This window comes from Sceloporus occidentalis, unplaced genomic scaffold (assembly GCF_023333645.1).
Source record: "Sceloporus occidentalis isolate IW3139 unplaced genomic scaffold, rSceOcc1.0.p SCAF_28, whole genome shotgun sequence".
Taxonomy (NCBI): domain Eukaryota; kingdom Metazoa; phylum Chordata; class Lepidosauria; order Squamata; family Phrynosomatidae; genus Sceloporus; species Sceloporus occidentalis.
In genome coordinates this window covers 2,132,540-2,145,117 of record NW_028317008.1, presented here as the reverse complement: position 1 = coordinate 2,145,117, position 12,578 = coordinate 2,132,540, and positions in this window count along the sequence as shown.

Genomic DNA, 12,578 nt, shown 5'->3' with positions numbered 1-12,578 from the left:
AATATTCTACCCCCTTTCTTCCCATCTCTCACCTTTCTCTTCTTCCATCTTCTGTTTTCTATCTTCTGTCTTTCATCCATGAGTGTCACTGCTGCCTGATGAGCAGGGCTGGTTGGGGAAATCACAATTTCACACCTCCCTTGGCATGGTGGCCCTAAAGACCGGCCCAGGGGAGACAGCCTCAACCCTCGTCCCCCCTATAGATAGGCTACTGTTCTAGGGGCTCTGTGGTGAATCACATTGCTGAGCAACAGCCCAGTGTGCCCATGCATTAAGACGGCACTGAATGTGGCATATTTATATTGTTATTAGGTTACTTACCAATGTGCGCTAAGTATGTTGTTGTTTTACTTAAAGCAGAAGAGCAAAAAAACTTACATAAAGTTTTGCATGGGTGTTCCTTAGTTCCTGTTTTTCACCAGTGTGATTTATATGCAATACATTTGATGTTTGCTGAAATTGTGTGTCACCTTTCATAGCAGGACATTACACAGCAGTATAGCCTGAGCTATAGTGCTGTATGTGAAGCAAAAGTATTCTTGAAAATACAGATGCATTTTGCTGTGTTTGCATCAAGTTTGGGGAAGGAAGTTTGATGGCATTGGTAGCATATATATATATTTGCATGATTACATCACACAGTGCATCAGGTGTGATGTAATATCTGCCTAATTCTGATCTCCAAGAGCCTTTCAAGTCACAGGAACTAGCTTCTCAAATAGTACAGGATCATGGGCATACCTGGGAGTTGTCATGGTTTGACCATAGCTCTCAGGATTTTTGCCCCAATCTCAGGGTCTCAGGACGAAGGGGCAGATTCCCAGAGTCTGGGGCCGACTCATTCCTATTTTACCCTGCGGTGATCATATATAAGACTCCCAATGGGTGTGTTTGCTCCCAGTATGTAATGGTTGATATCCCTGCTTCAATGCAGGTGACTCAATTAAGTGTATCTTTAAATAATAAAAAGTCAAAGTTTTCATGACAAAGTTTTAGAGCCATTTTTGTAACACATTTGATTAGTTGCTGCATAAAATGTGCATGACAGGCTGTTAAAGGGTTAAAATTTTAAGATTTTCAGCTGAAATTCTGGACATTCTGCCCAGATCTGTCTGAATATCCAATACTGTATAGCAGAGAGAATGGTAGTTGCTGTTTAATTTGATAAATGTAAAATAATGCACTTGGTATGTAAAAATCCCAAGGCAGAATGTAGCGTTTGGGAGCACTGTTCGGTTCTGTGCTTTCTCTGGCGTTTTCTTGCACTGTAGTCTCAGCAACTACAGTGCAATAAAATGTCAGAGAAAGCAAGCAGGGTGCTGGGTTGTTTAGCCAGAGACATTAGAAGCAGCAAGAGGAAGGTGCACTGGCTTAACTACAGGGGTCACAGCGACCGCAGCTGTGATGGGGCCCGTGCCTCTAGGGGGCCCGGTGCAACTTCTTGTTCCTGTATCCTCGTACTGGTTCAAAATTGGACCCACCAGAAGGGCCCTTTCTAAACGATTTTGAACCACCACAGGGATCACTTTATATCACGTGACCGCACGGTGGTGAGCTATAAAGCTGCAAGAGCAGTGGGAAGTAAGCAGGGGCTGGAGGGAGGTGTTTGTGTATGTGTTTCTGTATATGTATGTATGTGAGTATGGATGTGTAATTATGTGTGTCAGCATGGATGTGCACTTGTGTGTTTGTGAGCATGGATGTGTACTTGTGTGTGAGCATGGATGTGTATTTATGTGTGTCAGCATGGATGTGTATTTGTGTGTTTGTGAGCATGGATGTGTACTTGTGTGTGAGCATGGATGTGTAATTGTGTGTTTGTAAGCATGAATGTGTAATTGTGTGTGGGTGAGCATGGATATGTAATTGTGTGTGAGCATGGATATGTAATTGTGTGTTGTGAGAGCATGGATGTGTAATTGTCTGTGTGTGAGTACAGATGTGTAATTGTGTGTATGAAAATGTATGTGTAAGTGGGGGTGAGATGGAGTCTTAGTGAGTAAGTGTGTGTATTTTGTGTGCTTACATATGTGTGCCAGAGTGTATGTTGGAAGGGGGACGCAAGGGTAAAAGAATGCACAGACAAGTTGCTTGGGGCCAATGATGGCAGAGACCACCTACTGAATTTGGGGGCCCTGGGACAATTTTTGCACCCCATCTCCAGTCTGGTAGCAATATGTAGAATAACAAGTAAAAAAGTTCAGAAGCCTCTAGTAGTGATGCCAATATTCTTAAATTAGAGGAGCCTAAGTGTCAGGTTCGAGCAGGGCTGGTTGGGAGTATAGAGTAGGGTGGTCAAACAGGAGGCCAGATTCTGAAGCGAAGTCCGAGAGGCAAAACAGGATTAGGGCAGGCGGCGATGGTGCAACAAAGGGTAATAAGCCGGGTCAGGATAGGAGACAAACACAAATGAAGTAGCATAGGCTAAACACGGAAGGGACTGGGTCTGAGCAGAGCAAAGCTAACAAGAAGGCTCAATAACTAAGCACTGATGAAAGTGTGTGCAGGGTTTTTATATTGGTCCACAGGTAGAGCCCCTCCCTCTGGCTCCCAGGTGTTCCTGTCCTCACCTGTGTCCTCACCTGTAGAGCTATGCCCTAAGGGATTACCAGCCTTTCTCTCCGCCTCCCCTATCTCTGCCAATGAGATAGGGTCCACGGAGGCCAGGACACGCCCCCCGCTGTCCTCAGCACAGGGGTGTGTGTGGGTAGAGGCCGGGGACACGGCCTACCCTGTAATGGAACGCGGCACGCGGCAGATTCCGCGGGCGGTGTGTTAGATTGGTGGTGCGATGCGCAGTGGATGCCACAGGAGGTTGGCGGGCAGGCAGGCGGTTGCCTGTTTTTCTGTTATTATGCAAAATCATGCATGAAGTGTAAAAACTACCAAAAACTAAATTTGGAATAAATAAAAACATCAGTTATTTTGTTTTAAACCTCCAATATGTCCCCAATGTTTTCACTTCCCAAATAATAAACAAGCAATTAGAAAATGTATTTAAAATTGTTTTCACAAACGCAATGTAATTGCAACACATTTAGCATCTAATCAGGAAAAATGGCAGTATGAGAATACCATTAACATAAAGTGAGCTAATATTTGTTTTACAGATTATACCACATTCCTAATGAAATATATAATTTCCAGTAATATATGCTGATTTGAGCAGGGACCTTTTCATCTTTTGTTCCTGTAAACACAAATTGTTATGTGATGCACTACTTGTTATGTACAACACTGCAGGATATGATGGCACTATATAAAATAATAATAATAATAATAATAATATTCAAACTAAACAAAAATAAGTGACACATAACCAGATAATGCCAGCAGGTGGCATCAAAGTGTAGTGAATACCTTCTGTACTCCCTGCTCTGTACTCCCTGCCTCACGTTGTCACAAAATGGTAGAAAACATTTGTTTTTTGGTTTAAAATTAGGTTAATTCACAAAGGCATGATTAGTCATTCAAGTTATAAAACTAACTAAACTTGACAAAGTACGTTCAAAAAGCAACCTGTCTATACATAGAAAGACAATTTGCTGTTAAGTTAGACATTAGGTGTCTGGTGAAATGAGTTAAATTGCTGCTGAGTTGAAGAAGACTAGAATTGACAGACTACCCTGCTCTGGTACTTTTATATTGATTGTACTAAGAAGCATTCAAATCCATCAGTCAGTGAGGTCAGTTGCCTTGAGTTGGTCTTGAGTTGGGGAGCTCGGTTTAGTGATGTTCTGGGTCAACTTGCCTTCATCCTAGGAGTTCATTTTGTTGAGTTGAGCCTTTTTTAATTGAAGTGTGAACTAGACTTAACACCAACTTCTGTGCATAAATGAATATTTTGTGCTTTTCATAACAACCCACTGTAAATTGGAAGCCAGAGTCAACTTCAAACATAGTTGCATTAATTTTAGTGATTGTTACTCAGTTACTTATTTGCAGTCAACTTGAGTGGGCCTAAGCAACAGTCAACATTAAAGCAAGCTATAGGAGATTCCATAGGAGGAATGGAGAGGGTAGAGATATAGGGGATAAAGATTTGTTAAGGGCTCTGTAGGTCAGGGTCAGAAGTTTGAATTTGATTCTGGGATTATGGGGATTTTAGATATAAAATAAAGCCAGGGATTAAGGAAAGTATTGTGAAATTGGGCAGACTAGATTGCCAGTATGGTCTTTATCTGTCGACAGATTCTATGTTTCTATACATGATAAATTAACTACCAAATTCCCTGACAATCACATGAATTGTATACATCCCTGCTATATATACTGCGGGCTCAGTCAGAGAGCAACTACACACAGCAAGAAACAAAACTTAACAGAAAATCATGTTATATTTCTAGCTGGGGTCAGAGAGGTGCCTGTGGGAGTGTAAGAGATGTTCGGACATCCAAAACATACAAACATCTATGTTGCCAGTAATCAAATGCTCAGTTGCTGCCCGCCACTTCTGTTGGGGCTTCTATGACGGAGCGCTGGTGTGACATGACCTTCCGGTGCTCGGTCATAGAAGCCCTCAGTGGAAGTGCCTGGTAGCAGCAGGGGTTGTCTACACGCATCACGCAGAGGTTCACCAGCTGCCCCAACTAGACACCAGGGGGTCTGAAGCACAGGGAGCAAGTCTGCACTGGATGCATTGGTAAGTCTGGAGGGCAGAGTGGCATATCAGGGGGCAGTGGCATATAGGGGATATAAGGCTTATCTGTGGGGTATTTGCTGCTGGTCAAAGAAATATGACCAGTCGATGCAAAGTATATGCATGTAAAAGTCGGCCCTAACATGACACTAGTCACAGATAGGTGATATGCAAATGACCCTGTTACTAGATTACATACTAATTATATTTTGCATGTTAAAAAGACTATGTAGTGCTTTTTTGTGAGGGTAAAGATTGAAAAAAATCATATGCAAGGCACCAGGCTCATCAAAGTCAGTCATTATGTCACATCTGCTATTAATCTGCATTGAAATACACAAAAAGGCATCAAATTGACGTCTTTAGTTTTGTGTATTTATAGCTCAAAAGAGAAGGGAATAATTGCACCCCCCCCTCCAGCCAAGAAAGCATTAATGCCACAGCAGGGGTCTAAATCCATTCTATCTTCAGCAAAAGCAACAGGCGTAAAATATGTACTTCTTTCAGAGAAGGTCTGCTGCATTGTAAACAGGCATCAGAATTCAGTGGCTGGAAAAGCACAACTGCATCAGGGAACAGTTGCCCAAATACTTTCCGAGAAGGAATCAGAGCACGTTTTAGGTAAATCAAAATTTTATTGTATTTTCAAACAACAGAGGGAGGGATACAGAAAGGAAAAAAGGGAGGGGGGGCATAGGTAGCATCACAGTAGGTTACAGGAGTAGTTCCCAGCACGCCGACGCATAACAAAGGAAGGGCAATAATGAAAGGCAATGACAATATCACACAAAATGACATATGCAATACCAACGGATCAGGGGACCAGGCACATGTCCAGCAAAGTGAGGATACAACAATGAGGAAAAATAGCAATCCTTAGGGTCGCACAAACGGACCATGAGCAAAGGCCCAGGACCAACAGGTCAAACGTGCGATAGACATGCATTTAAATGGCCAGAAGTATCCAAGAAAAAGTTAGGAAACTTAGATGCTGGATCTCGAGTAATTGGTGCACCCGTCATGATACATTTATAAGGTTAAACTAAAGTAGTTGCCCTTGCATTTCGGGCTTCTTGCTAGTATTTTGTTTTTGTATGTAAATGACATTCTAGTGAATTTAAGGGAACAAACAGTACATAAACAGAAGGGGGTGACACAAAATAGAGGCACGGTAGTGACATGGACCGAGCCCACAAGCAGAATAAGGCTCAAGTTGACAGTAAAAGCTACAACCCAAATGCCTACCCCTCCACATATCATGAAATAAAACGTACGGTGAGGAGTAATGTGGTACTGGAGGCAATGGAGGCCAAGATCAAATTTGGAAGCGCCACAAGTCCATGTCGCCCTAAATGTACGCTGCGTAAAGGTAGACAAACCAACACACGTGGAAAGGAAGGAGGGAGAGGAGAAAAAAAAAAAAAGGGGGGGAGAAGAGAAAGATAAGCAGGTAGCGAGAAAATCAAGATTCACTGTCGAAGTAACGACACAAGCACAGAAGAGGAGAGGAAGGAAAGCCAACATGCCCACGTCCCCGTGTACGCTTCCATCCTGTCCGACGCCAGGTGGATCAGTTCCTCTAAGACCCTGATTCAGAGCACGTTTTAAACATATCTGCACAGGTCACTACTTCAGTGCTTTGTATTGTACCATTTGTGAAATAATTTGCTTAAAGTATTTACTAAGTTTTCCGTCAATGCAACTAACATATAATATTTGAAGATTACAAGAGCAGGACTATCTTTTTCATGTTTGTCAGTACCTCCCAAATAGGGCCGGGTTAGGGATTAAATATAGCCCTGGCACTATAAAACTATCAGTCAATGCAAGGAAATAGACACAGTCACATGCTCATAAAGTTTTGCAGCCTGCTACTACGCACCTAAGGTTAAGATATGCTACAGGAGTTGCAATAAAGATTTGTGGGAAAAGCTATGAGGCACCAACTTGCCAGACACAGAGACGTGCGTAAAACAGTTATGGTGTCCACTTAGAGAGAGATCTTCATCTATGCTTTTCTTCTTCATTTCCCTAGAATTTTCCAAAAGAACGAAAATGGATAAAAAGTGTGACTAGTGCAGCCGAGAACAGAAAACATTTAAAAAGCTTATTCTAAAGTGAGTCCCTAGGGAGTGTCTGAAGATTTATTTCCACCAGGGATGGGCTAGGCTTTCACTCTCTCAGGTTACTGTTGAAGCAAGTAGACCCATAGACACAGGCTGTCGTGGATGGCCATTGGGGAAGGGGATTTATGTATGCAACATGGGTGTTCAGTTTACAGTGCATTGTGGCAGAGGAAACTTCACCACATTTGTTATGGCAGTGACGAGGGGTGCATTAACAACGTGGCAAATGAGGCAAGGGGGTTACTTGGAGTGCCATGTATGTACAGTTGTGAGAAAAAGAAAGTACACCCTCTTTGAAATCTATCAGGACAATCTGTTCCTTAGCAGGTCTAGAAATTAGGTTAATACAACAACACATGACATATTACATGATGTCATGATTTATTAAAAAAAAAATAAAGCCAAAATGGAGAAGCCATGTGTGAAACACAAAGCACACCCTTACTCCTTGCATAGGAGATTAAGAAGTAACAGCCAGGTGCTGCTAATCAAATGTCCTTGATTGTTACTGCCCATCAATCTGAGAAGGGTTATAAGGCAATCATTCTACAATGAGAAAGATTATTCAAGCTTTATTGTTGAATAAATCATGACGCGGTGTAATATGTCATGTGAGGTTGTATTTCCCTAATTTTTACACCTGCTAAAGACCCAGACCGATTATGGGCACCAGTGATAGCATAGTCAGGTTTCTACTTCCTGTCATGTGGCAGGATTGGCCCATAAAAAGCTCCTTCTGTGGCCCCATTTTGCAGTCTGTAAATGGAAGCTGCATGGCTCTCTGTAAGGAAAATGGAAGGGTCAGAATTTCTTCTATTTTTGCTAAAATTTTTGCTTAAGGTCATGCTACAACATCTCAGTCTTATTCAAGCCAAGGCTTTGACCAGGCCACTTTTTCACCTTCATTTTGTTTCTTCTGAGCCATTTAAAGTTGGACTTACTTGTGTGGTTAGGATCATTGTCCTGCTCATAACCCAACTGGGCTTGAGCTTTAGGTCACAAACTGATGGCCAGACATTGTAATGGTATCATGTTCTTATTCTGGAATGCTACGTTAGCTTTACGCCAGATATAAAGGGACCAATTTCTTATAAAAATTTAAAGTTTTGACTCATCAGTTCACAGAAAATTATTCCAAAAGTCTTGTGGGTCGTCAAGATGTTTTTTGGTAAATGTGCTTTTGCACAGTTTCTTTCTTATTGTGGAATCATGAACACTGAGATTAACTGAGGTAAGTGAGGTATGCAGTGCTTTACATGTTACTCTGCGTTCTCTTGTGACTTCCTGGATGAGATGTCAGTGCGCTCTCTGGAAAAAAACTGTAGGCTGCTGCTCCTGAGAAGCTTCACCACTGTTCCAAGTTTTGTCTATTTGTAGATAATGGCTCTCGCTGTGGTTTGCTAGAGTCCCAGAGCCTTAGAAATAGCTTTGTACCCATCCCAGACTTATAGATTTCAATGACTTTGTTTCTCATCTGTTCTCATCTCATTTCTTTAGATTGCAGCTTCAAGTGCTGTTTTTGAGACCTTTTTGCCTTTCTCACTTTGCAAGTTCAAATTTAAGGACACTTTGGTTTGAGACATATATATATATATACGTATCTTAGCTTTCTTCCCCTTCTCCTAGCTTCTGCAAATTAGAGCTTATTTAAAGCTGATAACTCTAATTTTAACAAATCTTTGATAAATCTCCCAAATTGCTATATTTTTGGTTGGTGTTTTGTTTCAAATACATATATCCATTTAGCAAAATAAAGATGATGACCAGGCAGGTCTACAGACAAATGAGGCATACTGAATCTTTTAAAACATGTGACTCAATTTCCTAAATCTGCATGTCTTAAAAATCAGATCTCTGTCTTATTTTGCACAACAAGTACTCCAAATTCAATCTGTACTTTTCACTGACCCCTTCAGATGTCATTACTGACATTGGAGGCCTTTGTCATCACATATAATGTGAACTGAATAATAATCCTGATACAGTTTCCTTATAAGGATAAATCAGGAGAGAACATCATAACACAATTACTGCGTAGCCCTCTACTGCAATAAGGATACAATTTCATATTAAGTTGAGAATCTGTGTCTTAACTTTGGAAATGTATTTTCCTTCTTTTTTCATTGTTTGCCTGACTATAATCTGTATATGCAGTAATGGGACTCAGATGTCAGTCTGCATGTTTTGTGCACAGACCTATGATACAATGGCCACCTATAAATATATCAGTGGTGTCTACCTTTTGGATGGGGTTCTTTGTAACCTGAATGGTGCTTTAAGTTGGGAAACCCCGAATAAAGTGCTAAGTACTGTCACAGCCACTAATATTCATTGCATTGTAGGATTGTTACATGTGAAGTTGCATTGTGACTGCACTAAGTCACTAAACAAATCTAAACATGTACCCTCTACTCGATGTCTACTCATAGGTACTTGCACAGTGTTCACACCTACATGGACACAGGAGGGGTTAGCATAGGGTTAGTGGCACTTGGGTGCAGAATTTCTTTGGTGCTCCCACCCGTAACTAGCACACTCACACTCTAACACCATAAAGGCCATTGGCATAACTTCCTCCCTGTCCTTCCAATGCCCTACCCTGTGTGTGTGAGCTTCCGCCCTATTACCTTGTGGTCACATAACATTGGCGTTACGTGACCCCATTGGATGTCTTGGTTGCTGGGCATCTGGATGCCATGCATCTGCATCGTGCCCCTGGGATATAGGAAGATGATGCTCAAGATCAGCTTCTGCTGAATCAATGGGGGCAGATTTATACAGAACAATATTGTTGTAAACTGGTAAAAGTGGTGTAGTCACCAACGGATACAGTGGAATGTTCATGCTGAATTTAAAGTTAGATATTTTTGGTATGTGTTACTTTGGTGACCACCAATGAGTTTTTTGTTTTGCAATAGTCCTGGATAATGCAATAGTTCATAGAATATCCATTATTTCACCATTGATCTATGGGGCCAATCATGTGACCAAAACTATTGTAAAAATCGGATAAGTGAGGTAGTGTCCATCCACTATTAGTATTGATCGATTTTCTTGGGGGGTTATTTAAATTGGTTGGCATGGTGATAATGACACTTTTCACCATTTCAACAGAATGAGTTTTTACATATAACCCTCCTTTTTCCCGTAGCACCTATACCTTTGTATGGCTACTGTTAAATAGCATTACATTAGCAAAATATATCAAACTGGTGCTCATTACAGTTAAATTTGCTTGCTGAAGATTATTTGTTAGTAAATTCTCTTTCTGTGAAACAGTTTCAGCCTTTGTTTACTTTTTATTGTGATACTCTTCTTGATGTCTTCATAGTAATGCAGAATCTAAACTCTAAATAAAAAAGTGCTTAATGCTATATGATCAACACCAGCTGAGGGCGCCAACAGTTAATTCTTAACATACTTAAACATACTGTATATCTCTGATACTGAACTTATTAGAATTTTCAAAAAGGACACTTCTACGCAAACTCACAAAAAAGCTAAATGTCCAATTCTATACAGTAATATATGTGACTGATGCAAAGGATTGAGGGGTCTTTCTATTTATATATATTTGAGAATACATTACTCAATGTGATATAATATGTGTATATGAGCATGGGTGGCATTGGGTCGGGTGTATTTGCTAAACTGGTTGTTTATAGTAAGTTAAATATGTTTGATATTGTCATGCATCATATAGCACCAGTCCCCGTGTAATGCACTCACTGGGTTTGTCCAATCATAATTGATAGTGAGTTCAAGGGGTTAACATTTTCAATGCATATGTAAAATCATTCACATCTCAGCTTAATTGGGGTTGCTGCCCATAACCCTGCTCTTCAAAGGTACAATTACTGTAGCTGTCTCTGATGAAAGAGAGTTTAATGTGAAATACTGATAAAAAAAAAATAAATACTTTTTAAAACTTTGTCTGCAGTAGTCATAGATTCGGCTGAAGGAAATAACAGGAAACCTACCTAAAAATGAATTTTTAGCTCATAACCCATTTTAGATATGCTGTTGCAAAGGTGGACAGATTATCAGATTTGCATCATATTATCACAAGGAGGGCCATGTTTATCTGTATAGTAAACACCAAAAAGAATTAATCTCTGCGCTGTCTTTAAATTGACCTGTAATTCACAATTATTTCCTGAGTGAATGCAGAACCCTGTCAGTCACCTTTATGTGAACTACTCATTTTTCCAGATAACAACCCTCCTCTTTGGGGGCCCTTCTTCCTAGACAGCGGGGAGTAGTAGGACAACACAGATAATTTGTGAGGTCAAGCATCCAGACCCGTCCTCTAGGCGATAAGAACTATTTAGAATGTCACAGGAAAGATTTCCTGTGTTGCTGCATCTGGGACCCTAATCCTTCTGTATAGTGCACATTCTCCAACCAGCCGCCATAGATCATCTAGAGCTTGTAAATGAACACAGCTAGCGCATTCTTTACCACCAGTAACAAGTTCTTGGCTAAATGATATAGTACTATATAATACTATAAAAAACTATTTTCTTCTATTTTTTTTATAGAAGCCCTTGGAGCAAGGGCTTCACTGTGAAGAATGTCTGAGGGTGCTCCTTGAGCTCAGATTAAGAGCCGCTAGAACCCCAACATCTTCTGAGAAGGCACTCCCAGTGGAGATCCCCTCCCTATTCCTTCCCTCCCAGACATTAGCCTAACGGAGGGACGGATCTTCTTGTCCATCCTCCTAATGCAAGGAGGAGGACCACTGTAACCTTCAGGAAGAGGTGAGAGCCACAAGGCCCACTAAAAAGCAGGGATCTGGCTTCACTGCGACATTTCCAGTACTCACACAAGGTGCAATTGTGAGGTAAATAAAAACATTTAAGGCACAAGCCCTTCAGCCAGTATAAAATGTTTCCTCACAAGGCTCTGAGGGCCTTCTGGGTGATCTTCATGCATATATTTGCTCCACACACTGAATCAGAACTGTGAGTGCGCCCAGGAAACAGCACTGGGGGTTTGAAGAAGGCACCTTATGCTTCTGGCTTCCTCTGCCTTAAGGCCAGAGAAATAAGCTTTCAACCGTCACAGGTACCCACTTGATCTTAGCCAAAGGGCTTAAATGTTCTTCTATACTGTAGGTGACATAGCTGAACAATGACCCAATTTATGTTCAACAACAGCTCCTGATTGCAGTCATATAACACAGACATACATATCTTTTTATGTTCAAGAGGGCTACATCCATGTTTTACATATTACCACATAGTACATATCTTTCATACTATTGGCCTAAGGGTTTTTGTTTTAAAATATTTTCCATTTTTGTTGCTTGCACTGTTCCTAGTTCAGTAAGGCTCAAGATGCCTTTGAGGATTTCTTATGCATTTTTATTTTAAATGGTGCTTACTCATAAGACTGGAAGATCGAAAATTTCATAGAAGTTCTCTGCTTTGAACAAGCCACACTTGTTTGGGCAAAATGTGTTGCAAATGTTGGATTCCAAAGGCACTGGGGAAAGGAAGACAGACACCAACCTAGAAAAAAAGTCCCCAAAAAGGTCCATAGTTGACCTTGATTTGATTTGAGGAATGTATGGTTGTCATTTTGGGTCTTTGAGGTTCTCGTCCATTAACCTACTGTAAAGGGCTGTAAAGAGATGTGGTGGGATGGAAATCGACGTAGACATCTGTTTGCACTGTCTCTTGCTTTCTGCAGTATCCAAGGAAAGCTTTTTTAATCTATCCTCTGAGGTATTTTTTGTCCCTTCTCATGCCATAAGACACTTTTTTCCACTGACTAATCCAGTAGGACTGGAAGCTGTGTATTACTTTGTA